The sequence below is a fragment of the Natrix helvetica genome, assembly GCF_964273705.1.
Source record: "Natrix helvetica genome assembly, chromosome: 6".
Classification (NCBI taxonomy): domain Eukaryota; kingdom Metazoa; phylum Chordata; class Lepidosauria; order Squamata; family Natricidae; genus Natrix; species Natrix helvetica.
The window spans coordinates 33,216,128-33,236,858 of NC_138553.1; the positions used below are offsets into that span (position 1 = coordinate 33,216,128).

A 20,731-nucleotide genomic window follows, 5' to 3' on the forward strand; every position below is an offset into this window, starting at 1 on the left:
GCCATGGCTCACGGGGGCTGATTCGCACTGCTGAGGCGAAATGGCAGCTTTCGGGTTGCAAAGGTGAGAGGCGTTCACCCACCTTTGCTGACAGGATTTCCTGATACCGGCCTTCCATGCAGCTGCTGGGTTACAGTAGTTGAAAGTTATAGCAAGTGAACACCACATTTGCCCAGAGGGAAAAGGGGTGGTTGCTTCAGCTCCTCTGGGCTGCCTATCTCTGCTCAGAGCACCCGTGTTAATATTCAAAACGAGCCCCACACTCATTCTTCGGCCCTCCCTCCCTCCTCCCAGCCTTTCTCACTCTCTCTCTCTCTTTCTTGGTCATCTTCTGCCTCTCCTGTGCTTCTCCCTCCTCTTTCCCTTCCCCTAGAGGAGCTGCTGGAGGAGGCCGGCAGACAGGTGCGGTGCTCCTCTTGTGTTCTTTTGGGCTGTTTATTTGGCCTGGCCCAGCTGTCGCAGCTGCAAAAGAAAAACAGACTCCCTTGCTCTTTGACGTGAGCTCTGGGACCTCAAAGGCTTTGCAACCACCGCCTCCTCCAGCAGAGTGCCCTGCGCACATGGGCCTCTCCAGGTGCTTTTTAGGCACCCAGCTTGCAAGGCTACCCCCGTGCCCATTGCAGTTGCCAAGGGTGAAGGGGACCTTCTTTCCTGGCCTCCTGCAGTGTCAGTCCACACCCAGAGGTGGCCGGGGGTTGTTCTCACTCTTGGGCAACAGTTCCACCTCTCCGCATCCTCAAGCCCGGCAAGGAAGCCCACTCCTCCTGCTCTCCCATCAGATCCACCCAAGGAAGGAGAAAGAGAGGGGGGGCCTCAGCTGAGCTGCCTCTCCTAGAGCCAGAAGAAGCAGTTAAGGGCAGAGACCGTGACACTCCCTGGCACAAACGAGAAAATAAAGCTCCTTTTCTCAGGTGGGGTGGGGTGGAGTTTAAGGCTAACCAGAAGGGGTGGTGGCCTGATGCTTGCTACTTCTGGCTTGGGGAGAGGCAGCTTGGCCGAGTCGGGCTCTCTCTCTCTCCTTCCTTGGGTGAATCTGGCGGGAGGAGTGGGCTTCCTTGCCGGGCTTGAGGAGGGGAGGAGGCGGAGCTGTTGCCCAAGGATGAGAGCAACCCCTGGCCACCTCTGGGTTAGGGTGGAGAGCCACCTTGAGCCTCCCTCTCTCAATCTTCTTGTGCCGGGAGCATCCTTCTCCGAGCAGGGGCAAAGAGCTGCCGTCCTCCTCCTCCTGTGGCTCCTGCCCAGCATTCTCTCTTCTCTCTCCCCATTGCCTCTCCACACTCGTTTACCCATCCCAGAGAGCTCGCGCTACGCCTCCCTCCAACCCGGGCACCTTCCTCGTCGGCATCGCTCCTGAGTGAACTCTTCCATCCTCGGCTGTTGTGAAGAAGCGGCAGCTCTGGTTGGACAATGCCCATTTCATTCTCTTGCACCTTGTTTGTAAAGTGGCACTCAAAGAGAATGAAAGGGGTATGGTGCACGCAGAGTTGCCGCTTCTTCACAACAGCTGAGGGCCTCTTCCGGTTGGAGCTCCAAGATGTGGGGGCTGCAACACCGGCAGCTTCAGAGGGCTCCTTCCCTCAGTGGTTCATTTTCTTTCCTCTAGGTGGCTATGCCGGATTTGTTCCTTAAAGGCTGCTACTCCATGCCTTTTGATCTTTCTTGGGTGCGGAGAAAAGTGACCCTGTGAAGGGACCGAGCCTGCTGCTGAACTTGGAAGCTGAGAGGCTTCTTTTCCACCCAGCTGCTGCCAAAAAGACCTCCAGTCGCTGCCACCATCTTCGTGCATGCGTAACTTTCTTCTCACCAGCTGGAGGACTTTTTGGCACCCTGCGGCCAGCGGCTGGGTGGAAAAGACACCTCCCATCCTCCGGCACTCAAAGAGGTGGCTCAGAGGCTTCTTTGCCAGTCAGCAGCTTCCCAGCTCCGGTCAGTTTGACATCCGACAGACGCGGGTGGGCGAGCGAGTAGCGGACCAGGGGACCAGTTTGAGGGCGTGGCCATCCTGCCGGTACTACCAATCAAAGAGCCAGCCCCGATTTTTACTACCGGTTCTACCGAACCAGTCCGAACCTGTAGGAACCCACCTCTGGGTAACGAAGGACTTCTACTAAAATTATTGTTGAAAGAAACTGATTGCACAAATTTTGTTTGGGAAGATTTGATGGAGAAAATGCCACACCAATATACTATGTACTATGCCTTATCCATATTGCAGAAATACGTAGATGATAAGAGTAGCTCATGTCCTGTTTTTACTCATAACTTTAATAACTTTTCAACAGAAATGCAGTTAAGGATAACAAGCAGCAATTTTTAAAAATAATTAGGTCACAAGGTAGAAAAAAACTTTCAAAAATGCTTTCTGGTCTGTATATAATTCCTCAGAAAAGTAAGATGGTTACTTGAAAGCTACATAAAGTATACATACTTCCTTTTTATTTTTTAATTACGGTAAGTTATAGAAAAAGGTATTGAATTTTTTCCCCCAAGACTTACTTTCTTTTCAGAATATTATATGGTTTCTGCTTAGTCCTTCCCCTTTTGTTATCTGTGGCAGAGTTGTTAAATGAGTCATCACTTAAATATGCACTGACGAGGAAGGGAAGCAATATAGTACATACAGAGTATTTTCACATTTTGGAGCAATACCATTTGAATATTATTGCTTGTGCAAGGAATACTTTTATATACAGATTAAAAGTGACTTGTGGCAGTTTCTTTGCACTCAGTGAAATGAGCTATTTCTCTTTCTAAATAAGGGTATTCCACTAAGTTGTGTAATAAATAAGTGTATTCCACCTATGATTCCTATTCTATCTTCAAGGTATATCTTAAAAACCATAATATTTGCAAACTTAGTAAACATTTATTATTTTTAATTCTCAGAATCATGGTTTCGAATCCATATAATTCTTCCATAGATTCTTTTCCTTGAATGTATAATATATATATATACACATATACGTGCAATACTGCAAAAAATATAAAGCAGGGTTGTCACAAGATACATGGCTTTTATTTTTATTTTCTACTATACATAATTTTCATACTGTTTTGGTGAAAAAGTTTCAAAAATTGAAACTTCACAAAATACTCCGCCTTTTTTTTTTTTTTAGTTATTTACTCAAAGTCAGAGTATATAATTTTGGAAAAATTGCATTGTGAAAATAATAAAAACTGATCAGAATGCCAAATAAAATACTTTAATCCAGGGATCACCGACCTTTCGGACCTTCGGGACCACTAAATTCATAATTTTAAATTCCATGGACCACTGATATGAATTCAGTGCGCCGCTCGCTGAAGTGCCTGGACTCTCAGTGACGGGATGGGGGTCTTTCAGGCACTTAGTTTGCCCGCCTGTTTCTGCAACCTTAAACACTCAAACAGCCATTTGGATCCGTTTCCCACAGAAAACAAAACACCCGGATCTCTCATCTCTCCCTCTCCCTCTCTCTCTCCCTTTCTTTCTCTCTCTCTCTCTTTCTCTCTCTCTCTCTCTCTCTCTCTCTCTCTCATCTCTCTCTCTCATTTCTCTCTCTCTCTTTCTCTCATCTCATGGGCCAGCCAGTGTCTTGGGGCGGAGAGGAAGTCATATATCTCCCAGTCGCACAGCACCAACAAGGGTTGGAAAAAACGCCCGTGAGATCCAGCAAGAGATAAAGCTTCGCTCCTGCTCTGCAATATAGAGTGAATCTCCATCCCCCACCCTTCCCTTCTCAGGCCAGGCAAGGAGAGAGTGGGAGGGAAGGGCGAAGGCCAGACCAGCCAGTGGTGGGTTCAGGTGACAGGAAGCTACAGCAGCCAGAGGGACAAAAGAGCTGCAGATTGCTGACACCAGTTGCTTCGGCTTGCCTGAGCCACAAACCTCACTCCACCCCCAAGCCACAACAGCAACATTACCTTGTTACAGTAGGCGAGGGCTGTGCTACTCCTTGTATGTTGCATCTTCTGCAAAGTTGCAAGTTTCACATACCTCCCTTGATGGCGGAGATTTCCAGCCCACCACGAGCTGCCTGGCTGGTCCTATATTTCAGAGAGAGAGAAAGAAAGTAATCCCAGAGCAGCTCCTCCACCCAGCTACGCCACGTACCACCAAAATTTTCTCACGGACCACCGGTTGGTGACCTCTGCTTTAATCAAATACCGATATTTCAGCCATAGTTCATTTTAATATAGGAGATTTAGCTGAATGTTCCCAAAGAACAAAACTCAAAGAGGGGAGTATTATATGAAGCCAATCCCTCAGATTTTCCTTTGAAGAACTGCTTGTTCTCCTTCTAATTCTGCTGCCAGTAAATCAGAGGCCTATAGCAGGAGGTGCAGAACATTGGTGTGCCTACTCTCTAGCAGCAGCTTAGTTATTTTTCTCTTCCTTTTAGGGCAGGGGTGCCAAACTTGCATTGTCACAGCTGTGTCATGTGACATATTCTGACTTTTACCCCCTTCGCTAAACTGGGTGGGGTCCAGGCCAGCACGTTACGCATCTGGCCTGCCACCCGCGAGTTTGATACCCCTGTCGTAGAGTAACAGGAAGAAGCCTAGACATCAGTATAAATTTTCCTGCCATGCCAGGTTTTTTCCATCTAAAAATAGCTGTTGAAAAATAGAGTTCTGCAATAGAATCAGATATGATGGCAGTCATGTTAGGCAAAGTAACATATACTTGTTATGAATGAATGGATTTTTAATCAAAGTTGCCGTTTAATATACATTAGTGGTTCTTTAAAAATAATTCATTTCAATTACCCGATTAGTCCATGAACATCTTAAAGGAAGCAGTGGCCTTGGGACTAGAACATATTCAATCATCTTGTTTCGTCAGCCATACATTTCTCCATGCTGCTAAAATGATTGTCTGCCATTGAAAATCTGCATTTTCAATGCTGCTGCACTCTGAAATCTTGCAGCCTAAGAAGAGCTAAAGATAATGTCCATAAAGACAACTAACTTTTAATAAATAACCAGGCTCAGCTTGCCTTGTAGGTCAAAGATTCATGAGGACAAAATTCCACAAGAATTTATTTAGCCAAGAAAGCAACTAAGCTTCTATAACTTGGAGCCTGCTTTGTTCATCTTTTTTCCACCGCTTGAAAACATTAAGCATCTTACAATGGCTTCCCTGCCAATCTGAAGGGAACTGAAGTTTTGATAAATGGAAAAGCTGTATTACTGTCTCAATATTGGTCTCTTATGATAACATTCAATGTGGATTTTAAATTTGGAACTTTTATTTAGTCCAAATACCTTAAATAATGATTCACCTCCTGTTTCAGTATGTTCCAGATAAGGAAAAAAAAGATCAATCAAAGATTGATTAAAGTTAAGGTCTGGATTGACTACTTGGTAGAAATAGAAAGAGATTTGTTCAAAGTTCCATCTTTATACAATTAATTTGTTTTGCACGACAGCCACCACATGAAGTCAAAGACAGCTGAGATGTATAAAGGCCTATTAGAAACCCTTGTTGTTGTTGTACATAATTGGAGTAAGATGGACATAAAGCTTCACTTTCAATTTTATTTATTTATTGATTCATTGATTTGCCGCCTCAAAACTATTCTGAGTGGCTTATAGCATAAAACATTAAAATTGTAGCATATAGATATCTCTAAAACAATAAAAAGAGAAGATCCAATCGTGATAAAATTATAATTAAAAGATGACGACGGAGGGAACAGGATGCGTGAGGGGACACAGCATTGTCTCTTAATTCATCAACCACCTGTGTGATGTTCCCTCACTTGTTAATATGTGAACATGGATGGCCAATTGAGATGCCTAATATTTCTTGATGAACTTTTACATAATCCTAATGTGTGATATTATTCAATAGACTAAGTCCTGTAAAGTATGCAAAGGGGCGTTTCAAGTATGGGGGCAATTTTAAAATCAGAATTTAAAGCTTTTATCTTCTACTCTGACTAGAAAAAGAAAATTAAAAGACAGTAGAACTGCCAGGAGAAAGAAATTCCAGTAAATAGCGCTAATAATTTCTACGTTGGACAATAGTGTACAATAGTGACTCCTTCAAAAATTAATTACCAGCTCATAATTAATTCTGTTTCATAACTAGTTATCATTTAAATATCCACTCTTTGTGTTCTAGAATCAGCACTGTAGCACTGTATTCTCACATCACTGTCTGTGTGAGGAAACTGAGCTAATTTTGTTCCAACTCAGCTGTGATATATCTGAAATGGAAATTAGCAACCATCTTTCTCTTTACAATGATAAAACTTTGCAGAGCTTGAAAAGTTTTATTTTCAACAGATGGGAGCTCTTATTGTACCCCTCTTCTCATCTCCCAGGTTTCAGTTGATTTAGCATTCCGTTTGCTAAAAGTGGAAAAGTGTCATCTTTATAGCTAATGCCACCAATAGCAACCATTGGGATTTATTTATTTAATGCATATAACCAGACACAGGTCTCTGGTGATTCCACTTTAAAGGACACCCAGGATTAATGTTGACTGTTGTGAGTTTTGGTAAATTCTTGTAACTGTTCCTGGGAGGGGGGGGGGGATTCAAATCTCTCAAATCTGTCAGTTTCCTCCTTTTGTTCAGCTGAGCCCTTTCATATAATGTTGCAAATGGTTTGAGGGAAAGGCAAGTATGCATATCTATATCTATATCTACACACACACACACACACACACACACACACACACACTCCTCTCAAAAGAGAAAAACTAATAAAGCATTATCCAGAAAGAAAGAAAGAAAGAAAGAAAGAAAGAAAGAAAGAAAGAAAGAAAGAAAGAAAGAAAGAAAGAAAGAAAGAAAGAGATGTATATGAGAAAAACTGGCTTTGTTGCTGTAAGTGGGTTGATTGGCTATGTAGTTGCATCCTGATTGGTAGATGGAGTTGATGTTTGTAGATTGGTCGGCTGTTTTGTATCATCCTGTGTGGCTGAGGTGCTGGCTGTGTGTCCGTTGTTCTTTTGTGTTGTAATGACCTGGGTGGTGGGTGGGGTTCGTTTGTTGACTATGGCTGGTTTCCAGATGTCTGGTAGGTGGGAGGTATCATCACGTTTATTCATGTTGTGGGGGGTGTTTCTCTATTTCGATGGCTTCCATAATTATTCTCTTGTTGAAGTGTTCTGTTTGGGAGATTAATTTGGTTCCTTCAAAATCAATTTCATGTCCTGTTGCTTTAAGGTGCTGGAAAAGGGGGGAAGTTTTTTCTTGTTTTCTGACTGCATTCTTGTGTTCTGCGATGCATTCATTTATTCTTCTATTAGTTTGTCCAATGTATGTGGCAGGGCAGATTTCGCATGGTATTTCGTAGACTCCTTGGTTTTCTTGCTGGATTTGTCTTTGGGGTTTCTTAAGATGTTGGCTATTTTTTGACCAGTGCTAAAGGCTGTCTTGATATTGTGCTTGGGGGGAATTTTGCTGATTTTATCTGTGGTGCCTTTGATGTAAGGGAGGAGGGCGATGCCATTGTCCTGTTCTGTGTCTTGGTTCTTGGGAGGAGTCTCCCTTTGGATTAGGTTGGTAATTGTTTTTCTTTGGAATCCATTGGAGATTAATACATTTGTGAGAGTATGTAATTCAGTTTTCAGATGGTCTTTGTCAGCTAGGCGTTTGGTTCTGGAGATGAGGGTCTTGGCTACAGAGTTGATCTGTGCAGGGTGGTGATGGGATTGTGCATTTAAGTAGCGGTTGGTGTGTGGTTTTTTCTGGTAGATGGTGTGTCCTAGGGAGCCATTGTAGATTAGGACATCCAGGAAGGGAAGTTGGTTGTTTGCTTCTATTTCCATAGTGAATTGTATTTTGGGATGTAGGCTGTTGAGATGTGTGAGGAAGTTGTCCAGTTTTTCTTTCCCATGTGGCCAAATCACGAAAGTGTCATCAACATATCTAAGCCAGAATTTGGGTTTGTGTTCAGATTTATCTAAGGCATTAGTTTCAAAATGTTCCATGTATAAGTTTGCGATGACGGGTGAGAGGGGTGATCCCATGGGTCCTATCCTATTTGTATGTATCTTTGTCCATTATGGATGAAGTATGTGTTGGTTAGACAGTGGTTGGTCAGGTTCAGGATGTGTTTAGGAGGGTTGTGTTTGTTCTGGATAGCTGTCAAGGCTTCTTTTATAGGCACTTGGGTGAAGAGGGATATGACATTGAAGCTCACGAGTAGGTCGCTGAGTTGTAGGTTTTGTTTCTTTATTGTTTCTATGAAGTGGAGTGAGTTTTGTACGTGTGAGGTGATGGATTCTGTGTAGGGTTGAAGTTGTTTGGCGAGGAATTTGGCAAGATTCTATGGAGCTGATTATGGGTCTGAGTGGTGTTCCTTCTTTGTGTATCTTGGGGAGGCCCTAGAACTTGGGGCATCTGGATGTTTTGTCTCTGGGGATGATTCTTTGCTGCATCTCTTCACTCATGGGAGAGGCTTTAATTTTGGATTTGGTGGTTTTTTTCCAGGTAGGCGATGGGATCTGTGTTTAGAGGCTTGTAAATGGGGTCTTGGAGTAGTTTGGATAGTTTGACTTGGTAGTCAGACGTGTTCATCACCACTGTGGCATTGCCTTTGTCTGCTGGGAGAATGATTATGTTGTTGTCTTTCCTCAAGTTGGTGAGTGCTTTTTGTTCTTCTTTCTGTAAGTTGCTTCTGGGTGGATTGCTGGAGCAGAGGATGTTGCCAAGACAATCTCAATCTTACACAGGAAAAGACCCGAATACAACAAGACCAGCATACCTACACCCGTGAAAATCTATGAAAACAGACACACACACACATACACATTGCTTTATTAGTTTTTCTCTTTTGAGAGGAGTGGGAGAGAAACCTAAACAATCCTATTCCTGTTGTAAATACTATACTGACCATAAAGGATTGCTGTTTAGCGAATGTTCAAAGTTACAATAGCACTGAAAAAGTAACTTTGAAACCGGTCCTTGCACCATTGCAGCTTCTCCATGGTTATGTCATCAAGATTCAAATGCTTTGGAGATCACTTCCGGTTCTGTTGGCGACGGACGTGCTGTCCGCCGCTTGTCTCCTCGGTTGGCTCCATAAGGAGCACAGGGGGCCTTGGAGGGGTCCCCTGCTGAAGGGCGGCTCGCTGAAGCCCCCCGGAATCGGCAGCATCCGGTCGGGGTGGTTTCAGCCTCGCCTAGGAGCCAGGAAGTGGAGGCGGGGTTTGGGACAGCTTTGGGCTATCTGCCCTTTCGCCGAATGGGCTGCAGGAGGAAGGAGTTTATCCAAGGAAGAGCGGCTGAATGCTGGTGGGGGGGGAGCCACCCTGATCTCCTTAATCGTCATTAAAGGATAAGCAGCAGACTACTGTAAGTTCGTGTTCAACTTATTTGAAACTGAAGATTAGAGGGGGGTGTTTCTTCTCTTTACCCCCCCCCCCCTCAGACTAAGTGGCATTTGAACTATCTCTCTCTATATTGGAATGGAGAGAGAACAAAGGCTGACTTGTCACTTGAACTAACTATGTGAGAAAGATCGCTATCACAATTGCAAGAGCTGATTGCTGAGCTGTTTTTCTTTAAAAAACTTTATGGAGATCTCCGTTCTTCTCCCTGTGAAAGGGGGAGCCAAGATGGCTCCCGTCCGTCTTTGTTTTCGCACTTACAAATGAAGTCTGCCTTTTGAAACTACCTTCAAAAAAAACACCTCTGGAATTGTTTTATTACCCTCTCTGAGGGAGACTGGGACCTTCCCTGCTACGTGGTTTTCCTGGACTTTGATGATCTGATCTTCCCCTTTCTGGTATGCCTCGGTGCCTTGGAACTGAAAAGGAGAATTAACTCTTCGCTTTTGGATTTGCCTGCCTCCCTGGACCGGCACAGCTGCACAATCCTAGGATGCCATTTTCTTTGTAAAAGACTTATACACATCACTGAACTTAGACAAATGGGGCCTAAGAAACCACCAATGGGCAAGACATTTTCAGCTCCCGTGTCTGCCACCTCCAGTCCAAGCATGCAGCAAATGAAAATTACTTCATTGTTACAACAAGAAGGGTCTGGAGAGAGCCCAAAAGAGCTATCTGTTTCCCAAATGTTTCAAGAAATTATGAGGTGTCAAAATGAGTTGAAAAAAGAGGTGACAGATCTTAAAGATGAACTCAGAAATGTTAAACATATTTCAGAAAATAAACAGAGAATTGTGGTGTTGGAGGAGGGAGCAGCTGGACTGGGGGAGGAGGTCAAGGCAATCCAGAAGGGAAATGTAGACCTGGAAAACTTTATGGCAAAAATAGAATTTGAAAATATATCCTTTTTTCTCAGATTCCAGAACCTACCAGAGACAGAAAATGAAGATCGTAAGGATATTATGAGTACAATCTTAGCAGAATATATTAAGAGAGACAAAGAACAGTTGTGGTGGGATATGGACCTGGCTTATAGGATTAATTCAGCATATGCTAGAAGTCCTAATGTTCCAAGGGAGGTACATGTTAAATTTCTCAGGAGGACCACAAGGGATGAGGTGCTTGGGGCCCAAAGGGAGGGACCACTGAAATATAAAGATCAAGAAATCACCATTCTTAAGCAGATTCCGAAAAAGATAAGAGAAAGAAGGAAGAAGTATTCCTCCTTATCAAAGAAATTATACAATAAAGGAGTTTGGTTTAGATGGTTATTGCCAGAGGGAATGTTGATCTTTTGGGAGGGAAATAGGATTAGAATTAATACAGTGCAGGAGGCTGAAGCCTTCATTAAAAAACATTTCTCCCTCCTAGAGGACGAACACAGGGAAGGTAGTGAAAAGGGTAGCAAGGTACAAGATATGAAGGGGGGGGCTGTGGCTCCACCTGGGGACAGGGAGGAAGGAGCAATATCGAAAAGGCTCTGGTCACAAAAATAAAAGTATTTGAAATATTTGTAATTGTTGATATACTAGAAAGTGACAAAGGAAAAATGATTGAACACATGGTTGATACAATGTAGAATAAGATTCTGTTTTTTGCTTATCTTTTATATCTTGTTTTTAATATTGTAAAAATTGTGAGATTGGAGGGATTGCTACCACTAGCATGGGAGCTGCCAAAATTTTCTATGCACCCCTTTACCTTTTCCCATAAATGTTTAAAAACCAATAAAATTCTTTTAAAAAAAAGATTCAAATGCTTTGCATGAGTCCTCAAAAATGGTACATAGAGTGGCAGGGCAATGTTTTTCCTCCTGTCAACAAATAGCTGATTTTGCTGCCAAAGCTGGCTCTTTGGTGATGTACTTCCCAGATTTGAAGGGGAGCAACTAGGAATGATCCAAGATGACTCTCTAATGGCGGTGTATCTGCTGAAAAGAAGAATTTCAACAGTTGCAATTTTCAGTAGGAGCGACCAGATGATTGGATCACCATCTTTTCTTTCAGATATTTCATTTATTTTAAGTATGCCTCAGCTTAAACTGCATCTTTTGAAGTATCTTTTTTATTTTGAATGTCATTTTTAATCAACTGATTGAATGCTGATTTATTCTAACCCCTTGTTAGATTTTAATGTGAATTTTAATGTCTTTTTATTATTTTACAATGATACCTCAGAATTCGTTAATTGGTTCTTGGAGGCATGATGAGTACTAAAAATGATAAGTACTAAACAAATCATGTGACTTACTACATGAACCTTTGTTTTGGCTGGCAAGGACTTCCTGTCTGCTCTCCCCCGCCATCCCTCTTTTTTCTATGTCAGTGACCTTCCAAGAATTGCTGACTTTTAGTCTGCCCTCTGCGGCTGTCACCTGCTTACTTTTGTAGTGACCTTCCCAGCATGGCCAACTTCCTGTCTGTTCTCCACAGCCTTCTCCCTCCTTCCTATTGCAACATGTCAAGTATCAAACCGACAACAAGTGTTGGGACAACATTTTGGTGTCAAAATGTGTTGAGTACCAAATTTGATGAGTTTTGAAGCAGTTGAGTAATGAGGTACCACTTAAAATTACTTTTGCCAAAAGTTGACAATGATATGCTGGGTAGTGAAAATGATCAGAATGTATTTACATTTACATCAGATGTTCACTACAAGAATTTTGTATTCTACTAATTTTTAAAAGCTCTGGTCTTATTTCCTTTAACTTCTGATAGGTATTTTCTTTTTTCTATTTGCTTTTTATCGTGGGAAATATTCTCTCAGTTTTTTCTGTGGTCATTCTGTTATGATATATCTAGTTTTCCTGTTGAGAGGAACTGTTTGGTTGTGAAAGCTCAGTTACAGGAGAGTTTATTAAAAATATAAACAATGCATCAGCTTAATGTTAAAAATGGTCAGTATGCAGTATTGCAGGCTAATTCTGCCAACTGCCAACAGTTCGATCTGTTGGCAGCTCAAGGTTGACTCAGCTTCCATTCTTCTGAAGTCAGTAAAATGAGGACCCATATTGTTGGGGGCAATATGCTAACTCTGTAAACCACTTAGAGAGGGCTGTAAAGCACTATGAAGCAGCATATAACTCTATGTGCTATTTCTATTAACAGCTGTGGCATTCACACATGACTGTGTTTGCTTAACAATTGCTGCAAAACCTAGTAAAATTGGGTTTGTCCCATGATCAACCCCTTTTACAACTTTCATAACATATAACCATAATAGGCAGGTTCAATTATGGTCATAGCTTGAGGACTATCTGTAGTGCAACTGCTATGTTAGCGGTAATTAAAGACTAGCTTATTTGTGATGATAACTATAAGGAAAAAGCAGAACAAAATCTGAAGCAGAGGTCTTATGCATAGAAGCAACGTTTTAAAAAAGGGCAGGGGAGATGGATGGAAAAGACACCAAACTCCAGGGCGAATGGTAACCTTTGAACAAAACAAACATCACACAGAATATAATGACAGCTCTTTCTACTACCGGTAGAAAATAAACAGAGAACTTAGAAAAAATAGAGAAATACAACTCATAAAAAAGAAAGCAGGAAAGTCGTAAATTTCATATACTAACTATAAGCAAATAAATAGAGTGCAGAAACCTAGTAGATATTATTTGAAAATAATCTGTTAAACATATGTATGTCATCCAACTCCCAGGTATTCTTTATTATTCTTTAAAAAAACAACATATTTGTTCTTAAATACTTTGGTATGATTTGGATCTGAAATAAAAATAAACCATTTGAGCCAAATTGTCTGCCAGCAATTTAAACTTTCTCAATATACAGTATATAATATAGAGTATACATACAGTATATATAACACACACACACACACACACACACACACGCGCACACACACATACATGAATATGCAGTGTGTATACACCCACCCACACATCCTGTTAAGTTTCCTGTTAATTTAATTTTTATACACTAATAATTTACATTCTTACATATACCATAGATGTAATAAATAGATGTGATTAGATCTTTTAAGCAACTTAAAATTATACATAGTAACCATGAATCCTTGGTGATCTCTGTGTTTGGTTGTTTGGTTGCAGACATTCCATTACCAGTCTAGGTTACATCATCAATACTAGTGAATGTAGAGTTTGTTCCCTGTTCTTGCCTTATAAAAGTTCTTTTAGTGACTGTTGTTAAGTAAATTTTGTGTACTATCTGTATAGTATTCCCATTAAGGACATTTCCTAATTAAAAACGTTAAATGAAACGGTCAACATTTATTTATGTCAAGACAAGTCCATTTTTTCTCACTGGATTGGTTTCCCATACTCAGAGCATTTGTGTTTAGAAAACAAAGGTAATTCTTTCCTCACATTGATATCCAAGAAAGTAAAGACAGGGCAGTTTCTTTCTCTTAGTGTTTGCAGGCTAAATTCATGTTTGACTAACAATTGCCCCAAACTGCCTTCAGGGCCATCCTTATACTCTTATACAGCTAATGTTATTCCTTATTTTGTGTTGTTGATTGGCTCAGTTGGCCCAATTAATTGATTCTCCCTTCCTTTAGTTACAAGGGATAATTGTCAGTGGGCTTGATAAGTTTTGAAATCTGTCACATCCCTAATCAATGTCTCTGTCTAACAGAATATTTCACAATCTTATAAGACCAGTTGGTGCAAGTTTCTCTTCCTTGGAATAGTAAGTTAACAATTAGCATTAGTCTTTGCTTAGACTTGTTTCAGGGCACAACTGTATTTCCTGAAATCCACCCCTCCTATCTCAATCCCAAATGATAAAATGTGGTGAACAGAGGCTGCACCAAAAGTACATTGTTCCTAATGTTTGGATAATGGTGGCATTTTCCCCTTCTTTGCACTGGGGTTTTCTGACAAATGCCACTGTTGCTTTCTGCTTCTGCCCTCCTTTCCTACCAATTACTTGTTATGGAATGCAAATAAGGCCTTACATGATGCTGGCCTCACGTCTCCTGCCTTGTTTTTCCTTACCATTTGCTACTGAGTTGGGCTGTGCTACTGACAGAATGTGCAATCATTCTCAATTGATTGCTGCCTGTCAAATTTACATTCCTGTGTGGCAGTTCCCTTTGCCACCCTAGCCAGACAGCAGAGCAATCAAGGCAAGGCTGATGTTGTTCAGTGCAATTTCATCTTCATTACTGTTAGATGGTCTGCAAAAGAATGTTAGGAAAGGAGAACAGAGGGAGGAACTTCAAAGTGGTTCCATCAGCCACCCCTGTGGTGAGCTGATATACTTTGACCTGAAGCAAGATAGCATAGGGAGGCAGAGTGCAGGTCACACAAAATTATCTAGATGGTTACATGAGGCCCATGGATTCCAAATCTGGGACCCCTGGTTTAGGCTGCTTTTTTCTGTCTAAAGATCTTGACATTATTTGAGTTATAAAGGTGTGGAATATATGTTTCTTTCTCCAGGTTGCCACTCATTCACTAAGCTTGGCCCTTTGTTTCACTCTGTTCCTGATGGACAATTGTTTGTCAGTGTTGCTCTCAGGTTAGTCAAGTATTTATTATTTCTTAGAGGGAATATGTGTTAGACTGCAGAGTTGTCTCACTGTTGTCTATTGCAGACAAAATTTGTACCTGCATTCCCTTGAACAAACTTATCATTGTCTTGGAAAGTAATCTGCCAGAGACACAATGTGGCTTTCAGCCAGAACAAGTACACATAGTCCTATACATTTATTATTTATTTATTTATTTATTTATTTATTTATTTATTTATTTATTTATTTATTTATTTATTTATTTATTTGTTGTTGTTTGTTTGTTGTTTTGTTTATTTATTTATTTATTTATTTATTTATTTATTTATTTATTTATTTATTTATTTATTTATTTATTTATTTATTTATTTATTTATTTATTTATTTATATTTGGTGCTTCTAGACCGCCCCCTCTCCCAAAAGGGACTCGGGGCGGTGTACAGTCCATAGAGAATATCACAAAATACAATAAAAAGTTAAATATGTACAGTTTGGAGGAGGTTAAAATGCAATTAAAAGAACTGTACAAAGCTATATAAATATAAGTTTTAAATCTCTAAAACAGACACAAAAAATTAAAAAACCCCTAAGATAACCAGATAGTAATACATTTGCCAGGAGGGACAGTTGTAATTATGCCAGGCCTGCTAATCGGAACAGGTGAGTCTTCAATTTTTGCCGGAAGGAGCGGAGGTCAGAAGTGGTTCTAATGTCGGGGGGGAGGTCATTCCAGAGGGTTGGGCCCATCACAGAGAAGGCCCTACTCCTTGGTGTCGCCCGTTGGCATTGCCTAGTGGACGGCACCAGGAGAAGGCCCTCCCTGTGTGAGCGAATTGGCCGCAGGGATGTATGTGGGAGGATGCGATCCCGCAAGTAACTAGGTCCCGTGCCATGGAGCGCTTTAAAGATGGTAATCAGCACCTTGAAACGCACCCGAAAAACCATAGGTAGCCAGTGCAGCTCGCGCAGGAGAGGTGTTACGTGGGAGTACCTTGTACTCCCCATCACAGCCCACGCGGCTGCGTTCTGAACCAACTGCAGTCTCCGGGCGCGTCCCAATGGCAGCCCCATGTAGAGAGCGTTGCAGTAATCCAGGCGGGACGTCACCAGCGCATGAGTGACCGTGCGTAGGGCATCCCGGTCCAGTAGGGGGCGCAATTGGCGCACCAGGCGAACCTGGTGGAACGCCCCCCTCGCCACGGCTGCCACATGGTCATCCATTGACAGCCGGGCATCAAGGAGGACGCCCAAATTGTGCGCCCATTCCACAGGGGGCAATTGTTCGCCCCCTATGGCCAGCGATGGAATCAGCTGGCTGAACCGAGGTGCCGGTAACCACAGCCACTCAGTCTTGGAGGGGTTGAGCTTGAGTCTGTTGTCCCCCATCCAGACCCCGACGGCTTCCAAGCACCGGGACATCACTTCGACAGCCTCGTTGGTGTGGTTTGGGGTTGAAATATACAGCTGAGTATCATCAGCGTAGAGGTGATACTCAACCCCAAAACCACGGATGATCTCACCCAGCGGCTTCACATATGTGTTGAACAGGAGAGGCGAGAGGACCGACCCCTGTGGCACTCCACAAGTGAGTAGCCTCGGGGTCGACCTCTGTCCCCCTGTCAACACACATTGCCTCCGGTCGGAGAGGTAGGAGCCGAACCACCGCAAAACGGTACCTCCGACTCCTATCCCCTCCAACCGGCGCAATAGGATACCATGGTTGATGGTATCAAAAGCCGCCGAGAGGTCTAATAGGACCAGGATAGAGGAACAACTTCTATCTCTGGCCCTCCAGAGATCCTCAACCAACGCGACCAAGGCTGTCTCTGTGCTGTGCCCGGGTCGGAAGCCGGACTGGCGTGAGTCTAGATACTCGGATTCGTCAAGGTGTCGTGGAAACTGCTGCGCCACCACATTCTCAACAACCTTCGCTAGAAACGGAAGGTTGGAGACTGGACGATAGTTAGCTAGCTCCATTGGGTCGAGTGAAGGCCTCTTAAGTAAGGGCCTCACCACCACCTCCTTCAAGGCGGTTGGTAAGGATCCCTCACCCAATGAGGCATTCACCAGGCCCAGAAGCCAGCCTCGGGTCACCTCCCAAGATGCCAGTACCAACCAGGAGGGACACGGGTCCATTAAACATGTGGTGGGTCGCAGCCGTCCACGCAACCTATCCAAATCCTCAGGGGCAACAGAATCAAACTCCTCCCAGGATGGTCTCACAAGACTCGCTGTTGGCGGCCCGTCCGGTCCACTGAGGGGGGCCCATCCGCTCCGGATCTGAGCGACTTTATCCTGCAGATATTCCCCAAACTCCTCTGCTCTGCCCTGCAAGGGTGCCCCCCGCGTCCTCTGTGACAAGAGGGAGCGGGTTACCCTAAACAGGGCGGCAGGGCGGTTATCCGTGGACGCAATAAGAGCAGCGCAATATCTACGTTTGGCCGCCCTTAATGCCACAAGGTAGGTCCGTAAGTAGGCTCTTACCTGTGTTCGATCAGATTCGGAGCGTGAGGACCTCCACCTGCTCTCTAGACGTCTCCTGTGGCGCTTCATCACCCTCAGCTCCTCGGTATACCAAGGAGCCCGGGTGGGTCGCTGCCGCAGGAGAGGTCGCAAAGGCGCAACCCGGTCCAAGGCCCCAGCCACCGCCCTATTCCAGGCGGCCGCTAGGTCCTCTGACCAAGCGCGGGTCAGGGCTACAGGTAGTGGCCCAAGTTCCGTCTGGAACCTATCCGGCTCCATCAGGTGCTTGGGGCGGTACCAGCTTGGACCATCTGGTCCCGCCTCCTCGCGGTGGGGGGTAGCGCCAGGGAAGTCCAGCCGGAGACATGAGTGATCTGACCATGACAGGGGTGTAACAACAGAGTCCCCTATACCCAGATCACTCGTCCACTGCTCAGATACAAAAACAAGGTCCAATGTGTGGCCACCTTCGTGTGTGGGGCCCTGAATTAACTGGGTCAGGCCCATGGCTGTCATGGAAGCCATGAACTCCCGAGCCACCTCAGACGCTGCTCCCGTCGACGGCAGGTTGAAATCCCCCATAACCACAAGCCTGGGGATCTCAACCGCCATCTCCGAGATCAGCTCGAGGAGCTCGGGCAGGGCCGCTGATGTATAGCGAGGAGCCAAGTATACAATCAGCAAACCCAACTGCCTCCCTAGGCCCCATTTCACACCAAGGGACTCACACCCGGATATCTGAGGAACAGTGAACTCCCTCGGCTCTAGACCTTCCCGTATAACTACCGCCACCCCACCACCCTTACCCAGGGCCCGAGGCTGATGGAATGCGCGGAAACCTGGTGGGCACATTTCCATGAGGGGTAAACCGCCCTCGTGGCCCAGCCAATCAATACATACAATCAATCATTCAATTACCTTTCAAAGATATCACAACCCCTCAAAAGCTACCTACAATCTGTTTTTGAAATTATGATGGTCACATGATTACATTTTGAGTGCTTGGCAACTGGCTAACTTTTATGGTTTTTTTGTAGCATCCCATAATCACATGAACACAATTTACAACATTTTTGTCCATTTCTGCTGCTTAATTCTGGTTCCCAGCAAAAAACACGCATTGCGGAAAATTGATTTGCTTAATGGCTGCAGTCTTCACTTAATGATTGGTAGTCCTTAAGTCATAAGTCAAGGACTATCAATACAATAGGCAAATTCAGGAGAAGTAAATTGAGTAGAACAAACATCTTTATTCTGTTTTTATTAACTTAGATAAGGCATTTGACAGTGTAAACTGGGAGGCTCTCTGGATCATTTTGAGACATTATGGGTGCTTGAGGAAATTCATGAAATTGATTCAGAATGAAGATATATCTATAGCATTCCTCTAATCTAAAAAGCTAAAAGTCTGTTTTAAAAATTATATAAATTTAATTTAGGATGTCTTCTTATATGAACTTTTGTACCATTGTTATATTTTCAAAGGGAAATATAAACGAGGATAGATTATTTGAAGACCCGCCTCTTTCCAATCACATCTACCCATCCCATCTAGTCTGGCAGGAAGAAGGATATGTGGTTCCCATCCATGAAAAAATGCATCTGACCGGATTTAGGTAAAGAGTCTTTTCTGACATGGCATCCATCTTTGGGAACATCATACTCCCTGAGCTCAAATTGGCAACCTTGCTGACCTTTTGGAGGGATATGAAAACATGAATTTGATATCTACCCTAGGGATTTAGTTGTGGTGGTATGGAGTTCACTAAATGCCTGTTTTATTGATTGTACTCTCCCACAGATTACGTTTTTATTGCTTATTAGTTTTTTAAAATTGTTTGAAAATTTTAAAATTATTCTTGTGACTATTTTTTGATTTTTTTGTTGTACTATGTTTTATGCCATTGTATGGCATTGTACTATGTTTGTATGCCATTCAGAGACATATATAGACTTAGAATAACTTTATTGTCACTTTGAATTTACACTAATCGGTATACATTAAAATGAAATTTCGTTGCATACAGCTCTGAAAGGGTCTCCACCTCTAATATACACTACATAAACATGACAAAATAAATAAATAGTGTATTTTTGGAGTATAAGACGCACCTTTTTCCCTCAAAAAAGAGGCTGAAAATCTGGGTGCATCTTATACACTGAATACAGCATTTTTTGCCTCCTGAAGCCCCGCCCTTTCACCAAAATGGCTGTGCAGAGCCTATAGAAGGCTTTCAGAGAGCTCCTGGGGGCTGGAGAGGGCAGAAATGAGTGAAAAATGGGCTGTTTTTTGCTCAATCCCCCCCCCCAGCTCCCAGGTGTACTCTATAAGCCTCTTAAAGGCTATGCATGCAATTTGTTTGACAAAAAATGGGTTCGTTTTCATTAAAAATGGTCAGTTTCCTCCTTGTTTTTTTGGGGGGGCACCCATCAGGAGTACTCTGCAAGCCCCCTAAAGGCTATTCATGCCTTTTTGGGGGGGAAAATGGGCCCATTTTCATGAAAAACGGGCCATTTTTGGCAGGTTTGCAAAGCGCAAAAACCTTTTTTATTATTATTTGCCTCTTCAAAACCTTGATGCATCTTATATTCCGGTGCATCTTATATTCCGAAAAATACGGTAAATGTCATATACCCACATATATGGCTGACTGCTTAATTTTGTTCTAGAACCTGTAAATTATCAAATTCAAGTTGATTACATAATAATTAGATGCCTTCATTTTATTGTGCTCCTTTAGTTTCCATTCCCTACTTCTCTATGCCCCTTTCTTCAAGGAACTCTGGATCTGTACACACTTTCTGATGTGTAGTACAAATGGAACCAAATTTTACAAGACAATTTTAAAAAACATAGTTTACACTTTCATAACATTGTACGAAAGAAACAGTGAATATGAGGGGTAGCATTTAATATCCTGAATTTATCCTTCAAATTCTTTTTTTTAAAACCTTTTTCCCTGGTAAAACATTAACATTCCACTAAAGTAAGTAAAGAGTAATTGGAACTTTCTCAGAGAGTGCTAGGCAGAACGGAAGAGATCCCAGAGAGAGAAATATGAGGAGAGACTGCACAAAGTAAAGGGGGAGGGGAGGAAAAGGAATCCATCAAAGTTTATTAAAAGAAAAGTAACTTGAACAGCATAGCAAACTATATTTCTATAAATGAGCACAAATTACTATTGATATTTTCTTAGCAGAGACAACTTACAATAATTTTATATCCAATATTAATGGTAAATAAACATTTTAGTTTTTTTAATCAATTGGATCTCTGAGCAAACGAGAGAATACAGTAATCCACTTCCACATAAGATGCTACACTATTAGAATAAGAGAGAAGGTAACATCGATATACGAACTTGTAAAGGTTGTCTAACCCTAATAAGATTTTAATCGTATTGATTTCCAAACAAACTTAAAATAAATAATTTCATTTCT

At 42.7% G+C, this 20,731-nt stretch overlaps 1 long non-coding RNA gene across 2 annotated transcripts in view; it reads left to right on the forward strand.

The window, feature by feature from the left end:
• Positions 1 to 20,731, forward strand: part of LOC309394738 — a 69,526-nt gene that overhangs the window by 21,771 nt on the left and 27,024 nt on the right. Inside the window, exon 3 of one of the 2 annotated variants that reach the window (XR_014175780.1) lies at positions 18,776 to 18,860. The exons of the other annotated variant lie outside the window; for it this stretch is intronic. This is a non-coding gene — a long non-coding RNA (uncharacterized lncRNA). Of the gene's footprint in view, positions 1 to 18,775; positions 18,861 to 20,731 lie in introns of those variants that run through there. 2 annotated transcript variants of the gene reach the window in all.